Here is a 21,266-nt window from a genome sequence, read left to right on the forward strand (position 1 = left end):
CAGAAGTAATTAATGTGTATTACAGAGATAAACTGCCTTGTGTATTGGGCACACTGCACAGGCAGCATCAATCAATAACACAGAAGTAATGAATGTGTATTACAGAGATAAGCTGCCATGTGTATTGGGCACACTGCACAGGCAGCATCAACCATTACCACAGAAGTAATGAATGTGTATTAGAGAGATAAACTGGCATATGTATTGGGCACACTGCACAGGCAGCATCGCTCATTAACACAGAAGTAATGAATGTGTATTACAGAGATAAGCTGGCACATGTATTGGGCACACTGCACAGGCAGCATCATTCATTAACACAGAAGTAATAAATGTGTATTACAGAGATAAGCTGCCATGTGTATTTGGCACACTGCACAGGCAGCATCAACCATTACCACAGAAGTAATGAATGTGTATTAGAGAGATAAGCTGGCATATGTATTGGGCACACTGCACAAGCAGCATCAATCATTAACACAAAAGTAATGAATGTGTATCACAGAGATAAGCTGCCATGTGTATTGGGCACACTGCACAGGCAGCATCAATCATTAACACAGAAGTAATTAATGTGTATTACAGAGATAAACTGCCTTGTGTATTGGGCACACTGCACAGGCAGCATCATTCATTAACACAGAAGTAATGAATGTGTATTACAGAGATAAGCTGCCATATGTATTGGACACACTGCACAGGCAGCATCAAACATTACCACAGAAGTAATGAATGTGTATTAGAGAGATAAGCTGGCATATGTATTGGGCACACTGCACAAGCAGCATCGCTCATTAACACAGAAGTAATGAATGTGTATTACAGAGATAAGCTGGCACATGTATTGGGCACACTGCACAGGCAGCATCAATCAATAACACAGAAGTTTTGAATGTGTATTACAGAGATAAGCTGCCATATGTATTGGGCACACTGCACAGGCAGCATCATTCATTAACACAGAAGTAATAAATGTGTATTACAGAGATAAGCTGCCATATGTATTGGGCACACTGCACAGGCAGCATCAACCATTACCACAGAAGTAATGAATGTGTATTAGAGAGATAAGCTGGCATATGTATTGGGCACACTGCACAGGCAGCATCACTCATTAACACAGAAGTAATGAATGTGTATTACAGAGATAAGCTGGCACATGTATTGGGAACACTGCACAGGCAGCATCAAACATTAACACAGAAGTAATGAATGTGTATTACAGAGATACGCTGCCATATGTATTGGGCACAACACTGCACAGGCAACATCATTCATTAACACAGAAGTAATGAATGTGTATTGCAGAGATATGCTTCCATATGTATTGGGCACACTGCACAGGCAACATCATTCATTAACACAGAAGTGATTAATGTGTATTACAGAGATACGCTTCCATATGTAATGGGCACAACACAGCACAGGCAGCATCAATCATTAACACAGAAGTAATGAATTTGTATTACAGAGATAAGCTGCCATGTGTATTAGGCACACTGCACAGGCAGCATCAATCATTAACACAGAAGTAATAAATGTGTATTACAGAGATAAGCTGCCATATGTATTGGGCACACTGCACAGGCAGCATCAACCATTACCACAGAAGTAATGAATGTGTATTAGAGAGATAAGCTGGCATATGTATTGGGCACACTGCACAGGCAGCATCACTCATTAACACAGAAGTAATGAATGTGTATTACAGAGATAAGCTGGCACATGTATTGGGCACACTGCACAGGCAGCATCAAACATTAACACAGAAGTAATGAATGTGTATTACAGAGATACGCTGCCATATGTATTGGGCACAACACTGCACAGGCAACATCATTCATTAACACAGAAGTAATGAATGTGTATTGCAGAGATATGCTTCCATATGTATTGGGCACACTGCACAGGCAACATCATTCATTAACACAGAAGTAATTAATGTGTATTACAGAGATACGCTTCCATATGTAATGGGCACAACACAGCACAGGCAGCATCAATCATTAACACAGAAGTAATGAATGTGTATTACAGAGATAAGCTGCCATGTGTATTAGGCACACTGCACAGGCAGCATCAATCATTAACACAGAAGTAATAAATGTGTATTACAGAGATAAGCAGGCACATGTATTGGGCACACTGCACAGGTAGCATCAATCATTGACACAGAAGTTTTGAATGTGTATTAAAGAGATAAGCTGCCATTTGTATTGGGCACACTGCACAGGCATCTTTCATTAACACAGAAGTAATGAATGTGTATTACAGAGATAAGCTGCCATATGTATTGGGCACACTGCACAGGCAGCATCAACCATTACCACAGAAGTAATGAATGTGTATTACAGAGATAAGCTGGCATATGTATTGGGCACACTGCACAGGCAGCATCACTCATTAACACAGAAGTAATGAATGTGTATTAGAGAGATAAGCTGGCATATGTATTGGGCACACTGCACAGGCAGCATCACTCATTAACACAGAAGTAATGAATGTGTATTACAGAGATAAGCTGGCACATGTATTGGGCACACTGCACAGGCAGCATCAATCATTAACACAGAAGTTTTGAATGTGTATTACAGAGATAAGCTGCCATATGTATTGGGCACACTGCACAGGCAGCATCAACCATTACCACAGAAGTAATGAATGTGTATTAGAGAGATAAGCTGGCATATGTATTGGGCACACTGCACAGGCAGCATCACTCATTAACACAGAAGTAATGAATGTGTATTACAGGGATAAGCTGGCACATGTATTGGGCACACTGCACATGCAGCATCAATCATTAACACAGAAGTAATGAATGTGTATTACAGAGATAAGCTGCCATATGTATTGGGCACACTTCAGAGGCAGCATCAACCATTACCACAGAAGTAATGAATGTGTATTAGAGAGATAAGCTGGCATATGTATTGGGCACACTGCACAGGCAGCATCACTCATTAACACAGAAGTAATGAATGTGTATTACAGAGATAAGCTGGCACATGTATTGGGCTCACTGCACAGGCAGCATCAATCATTAACACAGAAGTAATGAATGTGTATTTCAGAGATAAGCTGCCATATGTATTGGGCACACTGCACAGGCAGCATCAATCATTAACACAGAAGTAATGAATGTGTATTACAGAGATACGCTGCCATATGTATTGGGCACAACACTGCACAGGCAACATCATTCATTAACACAGAAGTAATGAATGTGTATTACAGAGATACACTTCCATATGTATTGGGCACACTGCACAGGCAACATCATTCATTAACACAGAAGTAATTAATGTGTATTACAGAGATACGCTTCCATATGTATTGGGCACAACACTGCACAGGCAACATCAACCATTACCACAGAAGTAATGAATGTGTATTAGAGAGATAAACTGCCTTATGTATTGGGCACAACACTGCAGAGGCAGCATCAACCATTACCACAGAAGTAATGAATGTGTATTAGAGAGAAAAACTGGCATATGTATTGGGCACACTGCACAGGCAGCATCAATCATTACCACAGAAGTAATGAATGTGTATTAGAGAGATAAGCTGGCATATGTATTGGGCACACTGCACAGGCAGCATCACTCATTAACACAGAAGTAATTAATGTGTATTACAGAGATAAGCTGGCACATGTATTGGGCACACTGCACAGGCAGCATCAATCATTAACACAGAAGTAATGAATGTGTATTTCAGAGATAAACTGCCATATGTATTGGGCACACTGCACAGGCAGCATCAATCATTAACACAGAAGTAATGAATGTGTATTACAGAGATACGCTGCCATATGTATTGGGCACAACACTGCACAGGCAACATCATTCATTAACACAGAAGTAATGAATGTGTATTGCAGAGATATGCTTCCAAATGTTTTGGGCACACTGCACAGGCAACATCATTCATTAACACAGAAGTAATTAATGTGTATTACAGAGATACGCTTCCATATGTATTGGGCACAACACAGCACAGGCAGCATCAATCATTAACACAGAAGTAATGAATGTGTATTACAGAGATAAGCTGCCATGTGTATTAGGCACACTGCACAGGCAGCATCAATCATTAACACAGAAGTAATAAATGTGTATTACAGAGATAACCTGCCATATGTATTGGGCACACTGCACAGGCAGCACCAACCATTACCACAGAAGTAATGAATGTGTATTAGAGAGATAAGCTGGCATATGTATTGGGCACACTGCACAGGCAGCATCACTCATTAACACAGAAGTAATGAATGTGTATTACAGAGATAAGCTGGCACATGTATTGGGCACACTGCACAGGCAGCATCAATCATTGACACAGAAGTTTTGAATGTGTATTAAAGAGATAAGCTGCCATATGTATTGGGCACACTGCACAGGCGGCATCTTTCATTAACACAGAAGTAATGAATGTGTATTACAGAGATAAGCTGCCATATGTATTGGGCACACTGCATAGGCAGCATCAACCATTACCACAGAAGTAATGAATGTGTATCACAGAGATAAACTGCCATATGTATTGGGCACACTGCACAGGCAGCATCAATCATTAACACAGAAGTAATGAATGTGTATTAGAGAGATAAGCTGGCATATGTATTGGGCACACTGCACAAGCAGCATCAATCATTAACACAGAAGTAATGAATGTGTATTACAGAGAAAAACTGCCTTATGTATTGGGCACAATGCACAGGCAGCATCAATCATTAACACAGAAGTAATGAATGTGTATTAGAGAGATAAGCTGGCATATGTATTGGGCACACTGCACAAGCAGCATCAATCATTAACACAGAAGTAATGAATGTGTATCACAGAGATAAGCTGCCATATGTATTGGGCACACTGCACAGGCAGCATCAATCATTACCACAGAAGTAATGAATGTGTATCACAGAGATAAACTGCCATATGTATTGGGCACACTGCACAGGCAGCATCAATCATTAACACAGAAGTAATGAATGTGTATTAGAGAGATAAGCTGGCATATGTATTGGGCACACTGCACAAGCAGCATCAATCATTAACACAGAAGTAATGAATGTGTATTACAGAGATAAACTGCCTTATGTATTGGGCACAATGCACAGGCAGCATCAATCATTAACACAGAAGTAATGAATGTTTATTAGAGAGATAAGCTGGCATATGTATTGGGTACACTGCACAAGCAGCATCAATCATTAACACAGAAGTAATGAATGTGTATCACAGAGATAAGCTGCCATATGTATTGGGCACACTGCACAGGCAGCATCAATCATTAACACAGAAGTAATGAATGTGTATTAGAGAGATAAGCTGGCATATGTATTGGGCACACTGCACAAGCAGCATCAATCATTAACACAGAAGTAATGAATGTGTATCACAGAGATAAGCTGGCATATGTATTGGGCACACTGCACAGGCAGCATCAATCATTAACACAGAAGTAATGAATGTGTATTAGAGAGATAAACTGCCATATGTATTGGGCACACTGCACAGGCAGCATCAATCATTAACACAGAAGTAATGCATGTGTATTAGAGAGATAAGCTGGCATATGTATTGGGCACACTGCACAGGCAGCATCAATCATTAACACAGAAGTAATGAATGTGTATCACAGAGTTAAACGGCCATATGTATTGGGCACACTGCACAGGCAGCATCAATCATTAACACAGAAGTAATGAATGTGTATTAGAGAGATACGCTGGCATATGTATTGGGCACACTGCACAAGCAGCATCAATCATTAACACAGAAGTAATGAATGTGTATTACAGAGATAAACTGCCTTATGTATTGGGCACACTGCACAGGCAGCATCAATCATTAACACAGAAGTAATGAATGTGTATTAGAGAGATAAGCTCGCATATGTATTGGGCACACTGCACAAGCAGCATCAATCATTAACACAGAAGTAATGAATGTGTATCACAGAGATAAGCTGCCATATGTATTGGGCACACTGCACAGGCAGCATCAATCATTAAAACATAAGTAATGAATGTGTATTAGAGAGATAAGCTGGCATATGTTTTGGGCACACTGCACAAGCAGCATCAATCATTAACACAAAAGTAATGAATGTGTATCACAGAGATAAGCTGGCATATGTATTGGGCACATTGCACAGGCAGCATCAATCATTAACACAGAAGTAATGAATGTGTATTAGAGAGATAAACTGCCATATGTATTGGGCACACTGCACAGGCAGCATCAGTCATTAACACAGAAGTAATGAATGTGTATTAGAGAGATAAACTGGCATATGTATTGGGCACACTGCACAAGCAGCATCAATCATTAACACAGACGTAATGAATGTGTATCACAGAGATAAGCTGCCATATGTATTGGGCACACTGCACAGGCAGCATCAATCATTAACACAGAAGTAATGCATGTGTATTACAGAGATAAACTGCCTTGTGTATTGGGCACACTGCACAGGCAGCATCAATCATTAACACAGAAGTAATGAATGTGTATTAGAGAGATAAGCTGGCATATGTATTGGGCACACTGCACAAGCAGCATCAATCATTAACACAGAAGTAATGAATGTGTATCACAGAGATAAGCTGGCATATGTATTGGGCACACTGCACAGGCAGCATCAATCATTAACACAGAAGTAATGAATGTGTATTAGAGAGATAAACTGCCATATGTATTGGGCACACTGCACAGGCAGCATCAATCATTAACACAGAAGTAATGAATGTGTATTAGAGAGATACGCTGGCATATGTATTGGGCACACTGCACAAGCAGCATCAATCATTAACACAAAAGTAATGAATGTGTATCACAGAGATAAGCTGCCATGTGTATTGGGCACAATGCACAGGCAGCATCAATCATTAACACGAAGTAATTAATGTGTATTACAGCGATAAACTGCCTTGTGTATTGGGCACACTGCACAGGCAGCATCAATCAATAACACAGAAGTAATGAATGTGTATTACAGAGATAAGCTGCCATGTGTATTTGGCACACTGCACAGGCAGCATCAACCATTACCTCAGAAGTAATGAATGTGTATTAGAGAGATAAACTGGCATATGTATTGGGCACACTGCACAGGCAGCATCGCTCATTAACACAGAAGTAATGAATGTGTATTACAGAGATAAGCTGGCACATGTATTGGGCACACTGCACAGGCAGCATCAATCATTAACACAGAAGTTTTGAATGTGTATTACAGAGATAAGCTGCCATATGTATTGGGCACACTGCACAGGCAGCATCATTCATTAACACAGAAGTAATAAATGTGTATTACAGAGATAAGCTGCCATATGTATTGGGCACACTGCACAGGCAGCATCAACCATTACCACAGAAGTAATGAATGTGTATTAGAGAGATAAGCTGGCATATGTATTGGGCACACTGCACAAGCAGCATCAATCATTAACACAAAAGTAATGAATGTGTATCACAGAGATAAGCTGCCATGTGTATTGGGCACACTGCACAGGCAGCATCAATCATTAACACAGAAGTAATTAATGTGTATTACAGAGATAAACTGCCTTGTGTATTGGGCACACTGCACAGGCAGCATCATTCATTAACACAGAAGTAATGAATGTGTATTACAGAGATAAGGTGCCATATGTACTGGACACACTGCACAGGCAGCATCAAACATTACCACAGAAGTAATGAATGTGTATTAGAGAGATAAGCTGGCATATGTATTGGGCACACTGCACAAGCAGCATCACTCATTAACACAGAAGTAATGAATGTGTATTACAGAGATAAGCTGGCACATGTATTGGGCACACTGCACAGGCAGCATCAATCATTAACACAGAAGTAATGAATGTGTATTACAGAGATAAGCTGGCATATGTATTGGGCACACTGCACAAGCAGCATCGCTCATTAACACAGAAGTAATGAATGTGTATTACAGAGATAAGCTGCCATATGTATTGGGCACACTGCACAAGCAGCATCGCTCATTACAACAGAAGTAATGAATGTGTATTAGAGAGATAAGCTGGCATATGTATTGGGCACACTGCACAAGCAGCATCGCTCATTAACACAGAAGTAATGAATGTGTATTACAGAGATAAGCTGGCATATGTATTGGGCACACTGCACAAGCAGCATCGCTCATTACCACAGAAGTAATGAATGTGTATTAGAGAGATAAGCTGGCATATATATTGGGCACACTGCACAAGCAGCATCGCTCATTAACACAGAAGTAATGAATGTGTATTACAGAGATAAGCTGGCATATGTATTGGGCACACTGCACAGGCAGCATCAATCAATAACACAGAAGTTTTGAATGTGTATTACAGAGATAAGCTGCCATATGTATTGGGCACACTGCACAGGCAGCATCATTCATTAACACAGAAGTAATAAATGTGTATTACAGAGATAAGCTGCCATATGTATTGGGCACACTGCACAGGCAGCATCAACCATTACCACAGAAGTAATGAATGTGTATTAGAGAGATAAGCTGGCATATGTATTGGGCACACTGCACAGGCAGCATCACTCATTAACACAGAAGTAATGAATGTGTATTACAGAGATAAGCTGGCACATGTATTGGGCACACTGCACAGGCAGCATCAAACATTAACACAGAAGTAATGAATGTGTATTACAGAGATACGCTGCCATATGTATTGGGCACAACACTGCACAGGCAACATCATTCATTAACACAGAAGTAATGAATGTGTATTGCAGAGATATGCTTCCATATGTATTGGGCACACTGCACAGGCAACATCATTCATTAACACAGAAGTAATTAATGTGTATTACAGAGATACGCTTCCATATGTATTGGGCACAACACAGCACAGGCAGCATCAATCATTAACACAGAAGTAATGAATGTGTATTATAGAGATAAGCTGCCATGTGTATTAGGCACACTGCACAGGCAGCATCAATCATTAACACAGAAATAATAAATGTGTATTACAGAGATAAGCTGGCACATGTATTGGGCACACTGCACAGGCAGCATCAATCATTGACACAGAAGTTTTGAATGTGTATTAAAGAGATAAGCTGCCATATGTATTGGGCACACTGCACAGGCATCTTTCATTAACACAGAAGTAATGAATGTGTATTACAGAGATAAGCTGGCATATGTATTGGGCACACTGCACAGGCAGCATCACTCATTAACACAGAAGTAATGAATGTGTATTAGAGAGATAAGCTGGCATATCTATTGGGCACACTGCACAGGCAGCATCAACCATTACCACAGAAGTAATGAATGTGTATTAGAGAGATAAGCTGGCATATGTATTGGGCACACTGCACAGGCAGCATCACTCATTAACACAGAAGTAATGAATGTGTATTACAGAGATAAGCTGGCACATGTATTGGGCACACTGCACAGGCAGCATCAATCATTAACACAGAAGTTTTGAATGTGTATTACAGAGATAAGCTGCCATATGTATTGGGCACACTGCACAGGCAGCATCAACCAATACCACAGAAGTAATGAATGTGTATTAGAGAGATAAGCTGGCATATGTATTGGGCACACTGCACAGGCAGCATCACTCATTAACACAGAAGTAATGAATGTGTATTACAGAGATAAGCTGGCACATGTATTGGGCACACTGCACAGGCAGCATCACTCATTAACACAGAAGTAATGAATGTGTATTAGAGAGATAAGCTGGCACATGTATTGGGCACACTGCACAGGCAGCATCACTCATTAACACAGAAGTAATGCATGTGTATTAGAGAGATAAGCTGGCATATGTATTGGGCACACTGCACAGGCAGCATCAATCATTAACACAGAAGTAATGAATGTGTATCACAGAGATAAACGGCCATATGTATTGGGCACACTGCACAGGCAGCATCAATCATTAACACAGAAGTAATGAATGTGTATTAGAGAGATACGCTGGCATATGTATTGGGCACACTGCACAAGCAGCATCAATCATTAACACAGAAGTAATGAATGTGTATTACAGAGATAAACTGCCTTATGTATTGGGCACACTGCACAGGCAGCATCAATCATTAACACAGAAGTAATGAATGTGTATTAGAGAGATAAGCTCGCATATGTATTGGGCACACTGCACAAGCAGCATCAATCATTAACACAGAAGTAATGAATGTGTATCACAGAGATAAGCTGCCATATGTATTGGGCACACTGCACAGGCAGCATCAATCATTAAAACATAAGTAATGAATGTGTATTAGAGAGATAAGCTGGCATATGTTTTGGGCACACTGCACAAGCAGCATCAATCATTAACACAAAAGTAATGAATGTGTATCACAGAGATAAGCTGGCATATGTATTGGGCACATTGCACAGGCAGCATCAATCATTAACACAGAAGTAATGAATGTGTATTAGAGAGATAAACTGCCATATGTATTGGGCACACTGCACAGGCAGCATCAGTCATTAACACAGAAGTAATGAATGTGTATTAGAGAGATAAACTGGCATATGTATTGGGCACACTGCACAAGCAGCATCAATCATTAACACAGACGTAATGAATGTGTATCACAGAGATAAGCTGCCATATGTATTGGGCACACTGCACAGGCAGCATCAATCATTAACACAGAAGTAATGCATGTGTATTACAGAGATAAACTGCCTTGTGTATTGGGCACACTGCACAGGCAGCATCAATCATTAACACAGAAGTAATGAATGTGTATTAGAGAGATAAGCTGGCATATGTATTGGGCACACTGCACAAGCAGCATCAATCATTAACACAGAAGTAATGAATGTGTATCACAGAGATAAGCTGGCATATGTATTGGGCACACTGCACAGGCAGCATCAATCATTAACACAGAAGTAATGAATGTGTATTAGAGAGATAAACTGCCATATGTATTGGGCACACTGCACAGGCAGCATCAATCATTAACACAGAAGTAATGAATGTGTATTAGAGAGATACGCTGGCATATGTATTGGGCACACTGCACAAGCAGCATCAATCATTAACACAAAAGTAATGAATGTGTATCACAGAGATAAGCTGCCATGTGTATTGGGCACAATGCACAGGCAGCATCAATCATTAACACGAAGTAATTAATGTGTATTACAGCGATAAACTGCCTTGTGTATTGGGCACACTGCACAGGCAGCATCAATCAATAACACAGAAGTAATGAATGTGTATTACAGAGATAAGCTGCCATGTGTATTTGGCACACTGCACAGGCAGCATCAACCATTACCTCAGAAGTAATGAATGTGTATTAGAGAGATAAACTGGCATATGTATTGGGCACACTGCACAGGCAGCATCGCTCATTAACACAGAAGTAATGAATGTGTATTACAGAGATAAGCTGGCACATGTATTGGGCACACTGCACAGGCAGCATCAATCATTAACACAGAAGTTTTGAATGTGTATTACAGAGATAAGCTGCCATATGTATTGGGCACACTGCACAGGCAGCATCATTCATTAACACAGAAGTAATAAATGTGTATTACAGAGATAAGCTGCCATATGTATTGGGCACACTGCACAGGCAGCATCAACCATTACCACAGAAGTAATGAATGTGTATTAGAGAGATAAGCTGGCATATGTATTGGGCACACTGCACAAGCAGCATCAATAATTAACACAAAAGTAATGAATGTGTATCACAGAGATAAGCTGCCATGTGTATTGGGCACACTGCACAGGCAGCATCAATCATTAACACAGAAGTAATTAATGTGTATTACAGAGATAAACTGCCTTGTGTATTGGGCACACTGCACAGGCAGCATCATTCATTAACACAGAAGTAATGAATGTGTATTACAGAGATAAGGTGCCATATGTACTGGACACACTGCACAGGCAGCATCAAACATTACCACAGAAGTAATGAATGTGTATTAGAGAGATAAGCTGGCATATGTATTGGGCACACTGCACAAGCAGCATCACTCATTAACACAGAAGTAATGAATGTGTATTACAGAGATAAGCTGGCACATGTATTGGGCACACTGCACAGGCAGCATCAATCATTAACACAGAAGTAATGAATGTGTATTACAGAGATAAGCTGGCATATGTATTGGGCACACTGCACAAGCAGCATCGCTCATTAACACAGAAGTAATGAATGTGTATTACAGAGATAAGCTGCCATATGTATTGGGCACACTGCACAAGCAGCATCGCTCATTACAACAGAAGTAATGAATGTGTATTAGAGAGATAAGCTGGCATATGTATTGGGCACACTGCACAAGCAGCATCGCTCATTAACACAGAAGTAATGAATGTGTATTACAGAGATAAGCTGGCATATGTATTGGGCACACTGCACAAGCAGCATCGCTCATTACCACAGAAGTAATGAATGTGTATTAGAGAGATAAGCTGGCATATATATTGGGCAGACTGCACAAGCAGCATCGCTCATTAACACAGAAGTAATGAATGTGTATTACAGAGATAAGCTGGCATATGTATTGGGCACACTGCACAGGCAGCATCAATCAATAACACAGAAGTTTTGAATGTGTATTACAGAGATAAGCTGCCATATGTATTGGGCACACTGCACAGGCAGCATCATTCATTAACACAGAAGTAATAAATGTGTATTACAGAGATAAGCTGCCATATGTATTGGGCACACTGCACAGGCAGCATCAACCATTACCACAGAAGTAATGAATGTGTATTAGAGAGATAAGCTGGCATATGTATTGGGCACACTGCACAGGCAGCATCACTCATTAACACAGAAGTAATGAATGTGTATTACAGAGATAAGCTGGCACATGTATTGGGCACACTGCACAGGCAGCATCAAACATTAACACAGAAGTAATGAATGTGTATTACAGAGATACGCTGCCATATGTATTGGGCACAACACTGCACAGGCAACATCATTCATTAACACAGAAGTAATGAATGTGTATTGCAGAGATATGCTTCCATATGTATTGGGCACACTGCACAGGCAACATCATTCATTAACACAGAAGTAATTAATGTGTATTACAGAGATACGCTTCCATATGTATTGGGCACAACACAGCACAGGCAGCATCAATCATTAACACAGAAGTAATGAATGTGTATTATAGAGATAAGCTGCCATGTGTATTAGGCACACTGCACAGGCAGCATCAATCATTAACACAGAAATAATAAATGTGTATTACAGAGATAAGCTGGCACATGTATTGGGCACACTGCACAGGCAGCATCAATCATTGACACAGAAGTTTTGAATGTGTATTACAGAGATAAGCTGCCATATGTATTGGGCACACTGCACAGGCATCTTTCATTAACACAGAAGTAATGAATGTGTATTACAGAGATAAGCTGGCATATGTATTGGGCACACTGCACAGGCAGCATCACTCATTAACACAGAAGTAATGAATGTGTATTAGAGAGATAAGCTGGCATATCTATTGGGCACACTGCACAGGCAGCATCAACCATTACCACAGAAGTAATGAATGTGTATTAGAGAGATAAGCTGGCATATGTATTGGGCACACTGCACAGGCAGCATCACTCATTAACACAGAAGTAATGAATGTGTATTACAGAGATAAGCTGGCACATGTATTGGGCACACTGCACAGGCAGCATCAATCATTAACACAGAAGTTTTGAATGTGTATTACAGAGATAAGCTGCCATATGTATTGGGCACACTGCACAGGCAGCATCAACCATTACCACAGAAGTAATGAATGTGTATTAGAGAGATAAGCTGGCATATGTATTGGGCACACTGCACAGGCAGCATCACTCATTAACACAGAAGTAATGAATGTGTATTACAGAGATAAGCTGGCACATGTATTGGGCACACTGCACAGGCAGCATCACTCATTAACACAGAAGTAATGATTGTGTATTAGAGAGATAAGCTGGCATATCTATTGGGCACACTGCACAGGCAGCATCAACCATTACCATTGAAGTAATGAATGTGTATTAGAGAGATAAGCTGGCATATGTATTGGGCACACTGCACAGGCAGCATCACTCATTAACACAGAAGTAATGAATGTGTATTACAGAGATAAGCTGGCACATGTATTGGGCACACTGCACAGGCAGCATCAATCATTAACACAGAAATTTTGAATGTGTATTACAGAGATAAGCTGCCATATGTATTGGGCACACTGCACAGGCAGCATCATTCATTAACACAGAAGTAATGAATGTGTATTACAGAGATAAGCTGCCATATGTATTGGGCACACTGCAGAGGCAGCATCAACCATTACCACAGAAGTAATGAATGTGTATTAGATAAGCTGACATATGTATTGGGCACACTGCACAGGCAGCATCACTCATTAACACAGAAGTAATGAATGTGTATTACAGAGATACACTTCCATATGTATTGGGCACACTACAAAGGCAACATCATTCATTAACACAGAAGTAATTAATGTGTATTACAGAGATACGCTTCCATATGTATTGGGCACAACACTGCACAGGCAACATCAACCATTACCACAGAGGTAATGAATGTGTATTAGAGAGATAAACTGCCTTATGTATTGGGCACAACACTGCAGAGGCAGCATCAACCATTACCACAGAAGTAATGAATGTGTATTAGAGAGATAAGCTGGCATATGTATAGGGCACACTGCACAGGCAGCATCACTCATTAACACAGAAGTAATTAATGTGTATTACAGAGATAAGCTGGCACATGTATTGGGCACACTGCACAGGCAGCATCAATCATTAACACAGAAGTAATGAATGTGTATTTCAGAGATAAGCTGCCATATGTATTGGGCACACTGCACAGGCAGCATCAATCATTAACACAGAAGTAATGAATGTGTATTACAGAGATACACTGCCATATGTATTGGGCACAACACTGCACAGGCAACATCATTCATTAACACAGAAGTAATGATTGTGTATTACAGAGATACGGTTCCATATGTATTGGGCACACTGCACAGGCAACACCATTCATTAACACAGAAGTTATTAATGTGTATTACAGAGATACGCTTCCATATGTATTAGGCACAACACTGCACAGGCAACATCAACCATTACCACAGAAGTAATGAATGTGTATTAGAGAGATAAGCTGGCATATGTATTGGGCACACTGCACAGACAGCATCACTCATTAACACAGAAGTAATGAATGTGTATTACAGAGATAAGCTGGCACATGTATTGGGCACACTGCACAGCCAGCATCAATCATTAACACAGAAGTAATGAATGTGTATTACAGAGATACGCTGCCATATGTATTGGGCACAACACTGCACAGGCAACATCATTCATTAACACAGAAGTAATTAATGTGTATTACAGAGATACGCTTCCATATGTATTGGGCACACTGCACAGGCAACATCAATCATTACCACGGAAATAATTAATGTGTATTACAGAGATAAGTTACCATATGTATTGGGCACAACACTGCACAGGTAGCATCGATCATTAACACAGAAGTAATAAATGTGTATTACAGAGATACGCTGCCATATGTATTGGGCACACTGCACAGGCAACATCAATCATTACCACAGAAATAATTAATGTGTATTACAGAGATAAGTTACCATATGTATTGGGCACAACACTGCACAGGTAGCATCAATCATTAACACAGAAGTTAAAAATGTGTATTACAGAGATACGCTGCCATATGTATTGGGCACACTGCACAGGCAGCATCAATCATTACCACAGAAGTAATGAATGTGTATCACAGAGATAAGCTGGCATATGTATTGGGCACACTGCACAAGCAACATCAATCATTAACACAGAAGTAATGAATGTGTATCACAGAGATAAGCTGGCATATGTATTGGGCACACTGCACAAGCAGCATCAATCATTAACACAGAAGTAATGAATGTGTATTACAGAGATAAACTGCCTTATGTATTGGGCACACTGCACAGGCAGCATCAATCATTAACACAGAAATAATGAATGTGTATTAGAGAGATAAGCTGGCATATGTATTGGGCACACTGCACAAGCAGCATCAATCATTAACACAGATGTAATGAATCTGTATCACAGAGATAAGCTGCCATATGTATTGGGCACACTGCACAGGCAGCATCAATCATTAACACAGAAGTAATGAATGTGTATTAGAGAGATAAGCTGGCATATGTATTGGGCACACTGCACAAGCAGCATCAATCATTAACACAGAAGTAATTAATGTGTATCACAGAGATAAGCTGGCATATGTATTGGGCACACTGCACAGGCAGCATCAATCATTAACACAGAAGTAATGAATGTGTATTTCAGAGATAAACTGCCATATGTATTGGGCACACTGCACAGGCAGCATCAATCATTAACACAGAAGTAATGAATGTGTATTACAGAGATACGCTGCCATATGTATTGGGCACAACACTGCACAGGCAAAATCATTCATTAACACAGAAGTAATTAATGTGTATTACAGAGATACGCTTCCATATGTATTGGGCACACTGCACAGGCAACATCATTCATTAACACAGAAGTAATTAATGTGTATTAGAGAGATAAACTGCCTTATGTATTGGGCACAACACTGCACAGGCAGCATCAACCATTACCACAGAAGTAATGAATGTGTATTAGAGAGATAAGCTGGCATATGTATTGGGCACACTGCACAGGCAGCATCACCCATTACCACAGAGGTAATGAATGTGTATTAGAGAGATACGCTGCCATGTGTATTAGGCACACTGCACAGGCAGCATCAATCATTAACACAGAAGTGATGAATGTGTATTACAGAGATAAGCTGCCATATGTATTGGGCACACTGCACAGGCAGCATCATTCATTAACACAGATGTAATGAATGTGTATTACAGAGATAAGCTGCCATATGTATTGGGCACACTGCACAGGCAGCATCAACCATTACCACAGAAGTAATGAATGTGTATTAGAGATATAAGCTGGAATATGTATTGGGCACACTGCACAGGCAGCATCACTCATTAACACAGACGTAATGAATGTGTATTACAGAGATAAGCTGGCACATGTATTGGGCACACTGCACAGGCAGCATCAATCATTAACACAGAAGTTTTGAATGTGTATTACAGAGATAAGCTGCCATATGTATTGGGCACAGTGCACAGGCAGCATCATTCATTAACACAGAAGTAATGAATGTGTATTACAGAGATAAGCTGCCATATGTATTGGGCACACTGCACAGGCAGCATCAACCATTAGCACAGAAGTAATGAATGTGTATTAGAGAGATACGCTGGCATATGTATTGGGCACACTGCACAGGCAGCATCACTCATTAACACAGAAGTAATTAATGTGTATTACAGAGATAAGCTGGCACATGTATTGGGCACACTGCACAGGCAGCATCAATCATTAACACAGAAGTTTTGAATGTGTATTACAGAGATAAGCTGCCATAGGTATTGGGCACACTGCACAGGCAGCATCAACCACTACCACAGAAGTAATGAATGTGTATTAAAGAGATAAACTGGCATATGTATTGGGCACACTGCACAGGCAGCATCAATCATTAACACAGAAGTAATGAATGTGTATTTCAGAGATAAGCTTCCATATGTATTGGGCACACTGCACAGGCAGCATCAATCATTAACACAGAAGTAATGAATGTGTATTACAGAGATACGCTGCCATATGTATTGGGCACAACACTGCACAGGCAATATCATTCATTAACACAGAAGTAATGAATGTGTATTACAGAGATACGCTTCCATATGTATTGGGCACACTGCACAGGCAGCATCAATCATTAACACAGAAGTAATTAATGTGTATTACAGAGATACGCTTCTATATGTATTGGGCACAACACTGCACAGGCAACATCAACTATTACCACAGAAGTAATGAATGTGTATTAGAGAGATAAACTGCCTTATGTATTGGGCACAACACTGCACAGGCAGCATCAACCATTACCACAGAAGTAATGAATGTGTATTAGAGAGATAAGCTGGCATATGTATTGGGCACACTGCACAGGCAGCATCAATCATTACCACAGAAGTAATGAATGTGTATTAGAGAGATAAGATGGCATATGTATTGGGCACACTGCACAGGCAGCATCACTCATTAACACAGAAGTAATTAATGTGTATTACAGAGATAAGCTGGCACATGTATTGTGCACACTGCACAGGCAGCATCAATCATTAACACAGAAGTAATGAATGTGTATTTCAGAGATAAGCTGCCATATGTATTGGGCACACTGCACAGGCAGCATCAATCATTAACACAGAAGTAATGAATGTGTATTACAGAGATACGCTGCCATATTTATTGGGCACAACACTGCACAGGCAACATCATTCATTAACACAGAAGTAATGAATGTATTACAGAGATACGCTTCCATATGTATTGGGCACACTGCACAGGCAACATCATTCATTAACACAGAAGTAATGAATGTGTATTACAGAGATAAGCTGCCATATGTATTGGGCACACTGCAGAGGCAGCATCAACCATTACCACAGAAGTAATGAATGTGTATTAGAGAGATAAGCTGGCATATGTATTGGGCACACTGCACAGGCAGCATCACTCATTAACACAGAAGTAATGAATGTGTATTACAGAGATAAGCTGGCACATGTATTGGGCACACTGCACAGGCAGCATCAATCATTAACACAGAAGTAATGAATGTGTATTTCAGAGATAAGCTGCCATATGTATTGGGCACACTGCACAGGCAGCATCAATCATTAACACAGAAGTAATGAATGTGTATTTCAGAGATACGCTGCCATATTTATTGGGCACAACACTGCACAGGCAACATCATTCATTAACACAGAAGTAATGAATGTGTATTACAGAGATACGCTTCCATATGTATTGGGCACACTGCACAGGCAACATCATTCATTAACACAGAAGTAATGAATGTGTATTACAGAGATACGCTTCCATATGTATTGGGCACACTGCACAGGCAACATCATTCATTAACACAGAAGTAATTAATGTGTATTACAGAGATACGCTTCTATATGTATTGGGCACAACACTGCACAGGCAACATCAACTATTACCACAGAAGTAATGAATGTGTATTAGAGAGATAAACTGCCTAATGTATTGGGCACAACACTGCACAGGCAGCATCAACCATTACCACAGAAGTAATGAATGTGTATTAGAGAGATAAGCTGGCATATGTATTGGGCACACTGCACAGGCAGCATCAATCATTACCACAGAAGTAATGAATGTGTATTAGAGAGATAAGCTGGCATATGTATTGGGCACACTGCACAGGCAGCATCAATCATTACCACAGAAGTAATGAATGTGTATTAGAGAGATAAGATGGCATATGTATTGGGCACACTGCACAGGCAGCATCACTCATTAACACAGAAGTAATGAATGTGTATTACAGAGATACGCTTCCATATGTATTGGGCACACTGCACAGGCAACATCATTCATTAACACAGAAGTAATGAATGTGTATTACAGAGATAAGCTGCCATATGTATTGGGCACACTGCAGAGGCAGCATCAACCATTACCACAGAAGTAATGAATGTGTATTAGAGAGATAAGCTGGCATATGTATTGGGCACACTGCACAGGCAGCATCACTCATTAACACAGAAGTAATGAATGTGTATTACAGAGATAAGCTGGCACATGTATTGGGCACACTGCACAGGCAGCATCAATCATTAACACAGAAGTAATGAATGTGTATTTCAGAGATAAGCTGCCATATGTATTGGGCACACTGCACAGGCAGCATCAATCATTAACACAGAAGTAATGAATGTGTATTTCAGAGATACGCTGCCATATTTATTGGGCACAACACTGCACAGGCAACATCATTCATTAACACAGAAGTAATGAATGTGTATTACAGAGATACGCTTCCATATGTATTGGGCACACTGCACAGGCAACATCATTCATTAACACAGAAGTAATGAATGTGTATTACAGAGATACGCTTCCATATGTATTGGGCACACTGCACAGGCAACATCATTCATTAACACAGAAGTAATTAATGTGTATTACAGAGATACACTTCTATATGTATTGGGCACAACACTGCACAGGCAACATCAACTATTACCACAGAAGTAATGAATGTGTATTAGAGAGATAAACTGCCTTATGTATTGGGCACAACACTGCACAGGCAGCATCAACCATTACCACAGAAGTAATGAATGTGTATTAGAGAGATAAGCTGGCATATGTATTGGGCACACTGCACAGGCAGCATCAATCATTACCACAGAAGTAATGAATGTGTATTAGAGAGATAAGCTGGCATATGTATTGGGCACACTGCACAGGCAGCATCAATCATTACCACAGAAGTAATGAATGTGTATTAGAGAGATAAGCTGGCATATGTATTGGGCACACTGCACAAGCAGCATCAATCATTAACACAGAAGTAATGAATGTGTATTACAGAGATAAACTGCCTTATGTATTGGGCACAATGCACAGGCAGCATCAATCATTAACACAGAAGTAATGAATGTGTATTAGAGAGATAAGCTGGCACATGTATTGGGCACACTGCACAAGCAGCATCAATCATTAACACAGAAGTAATGAATGTGTATCACAGAGATAAGCTGCCATATATACTGGGCACACTGCACAGGCAGCATCAATCATTAACACAGAAGTAATGAATGTGTATTAGAGAGATAAGCTGGCATATGTATTGGGCACACTGCACAAGCAGCATCAATAATTAACACAGAAGTAATGAATGTGTATCACAGAGATAAGCTGGCATATGTATTGGGCACACTGCACAGGCAGCATCAATCATTAAAACAGAAGTAATGAATGTGTATTAGAGAGATAAACTGCCATATGTATTGGGCACACTGCACAGGAAGCATCAATCATTAACACAGAAGTAATGAATGTGTATTAGAGAGATAAGCTGGCATATGTATTGGGCACACTGCACAGGCAGCATCAATCATTAACACTGAAGTAATGAATGTGTATTAGAGAGATAAGCTGGCATATGTATTGGGCACACTGCACAAGCAGCATCAATCATTAACACAGAAGTAATGAATGTGTATCACAGAGATAAGCTGCCATATGTATTGGGCACACGGCACAGGCAGCA

This window comes from Ambystoma mexicanum, chromosome 6p, assembly GCF_040938575.1.
Source record: "Ambystoma mexicanum isolate Mex_15411 chromosome 6p, UKY_AmexF1_1, whole genome shotgun sequence".
Classification (NCBI taxonomy): Eukaryota; Metazoa; Chordata; class Amphibia; order Caudata; family Ambystomatidae; genus Ambystoma; species Ambystoma mexicanum.